Raw genomic sequence first — 1336 nt, forward strand, 5'->3', positions numbered from 1 at the left:
ACACACACACACACACACACACACACACACACACACACCCCTTTTTTTCCCCCTGTCAATCTGAAGTTATATGAGACCAAGCTTCTCCTGGTTAGGTCAGCTAGAATTAGCAAAACTATTTCTATTTGCTAAATTCCACAATAATGAGATAAAGATCATGTCAGATATTTATTTATTAATGTCTTCAAAATAAGATGTTTACATACATGATAATTACTGTCTCTTTAAACAATGGTGGAAAGATTAGATGATGATGTCATGACTTTGGAAACTTCTGATAGGTTAACTGATCCATGTAAGTTAATTGTAGCCTAACCTGTGGATGGATTTTAAGGCCTCACCTGGAACTCACTGTTTTCTGATGGGAAAGTCAGCAGAAATCATCCAAAATATCAGGAAGAGAATCAAGGAGCTGCTGCAGTCTGGTTCATCCTGGGAACAATTTATCAATGCCTGAAGGCAATGCGTTCATCTGCTAAATTACATCCAAATACAGACCTGATGGGCATGTCCAGCCATCACACTGCTCAGAAGGGAGACAGGTAGCAAGGTGGCATACAAACCTGGCTGAGTTATGCCAGCCAGTTCAGCCTGGAGGAGTGGGCCAGAACTCTAGTAAACTAACTTCAATCAGTCAGAAAAAATTTTTGGATGTGTCTTTTTTTTTTTTTGGTGTATGTAAACATCTGGTTTCAGCTGTATATATCGCTGGAACACATGCAATGCTTTACTCTTTGGTGAGTTCATGCATTCATTATATGATTCAGTCAAGCTAATGTAATGTTTCCAGGTAAAAACTGGTGTAGTGAAATAGCTGCTCTGTATGTGATTTTCAATCGCATCTGAAATGCATTTACATTTCATCGAAGCCGTTAATGCTGTAAAGGTGCCGAGTCCAACATCAACACCTTCTATAAATTATGACAAAGACAATATGAATTTAAGACTTTAGCAGTTATCTTCTTGGTATTTAAGTTGAGAGTAGAGCTCTGACTGTGTGCTTAAACTTCATGTTCTCAATATAAAAGAACAGGGGATGTCTTGCTTGATTGCTGCAGATAGTAAGTCTGTTGTAAAATCACATCAGAAAAAAAATGTCCTTGATAAAATCAGAGGAGAGTGTCATATCTCCTGAAGACTGCTGCAGTGGAGCTTTAATGACAGACAGAAGGTCTTAATAAGGCACCTCTACTGTATAATATCACGAGGCAAACAGAAGTTTCACCCAAATAAGACTCACAACGATCCAGATCCTTTTGATCTGTGCCACCATGCTGTTTTTCTGGGAACTAGCATACATACCAAGTCTCTTGAACCCTTTCTCTCTCTCACACAC

The 1336-nt window shown here is 38.8% G+C and overlaps 1 protein-coding gene across 4 annotated transcripts in view; it reads left to right on the plus strand.

Annotated features, from left to right (window-relative positions):
- nlgn1 (neuroligin 1) overlaps positions 1-1336 on the plus strand; it is a 375009-nt gene that overhangs the window by 179252 nt on the left and 194421 nt on the right. The window lies entirely within an intron of this gene.

The sequence above is a fragment of the Poecilia formosa genome, unplaced genomic scaffold (genome assembly GCF_000485575.1).
Source record: "Poecilia formosa unplaced genomic scaffold, Poecilia_formosa-5.1.2 Scaffold65, whole genome shotgun sequence".
In the NCBI taxonomy this organism is placed as follows: Eukaryota; Metazoa; Chordata; class Actinopteri; order Cyprinodontiformes; family Poeciliidae; genus Poecilia; species Poecilia formosa.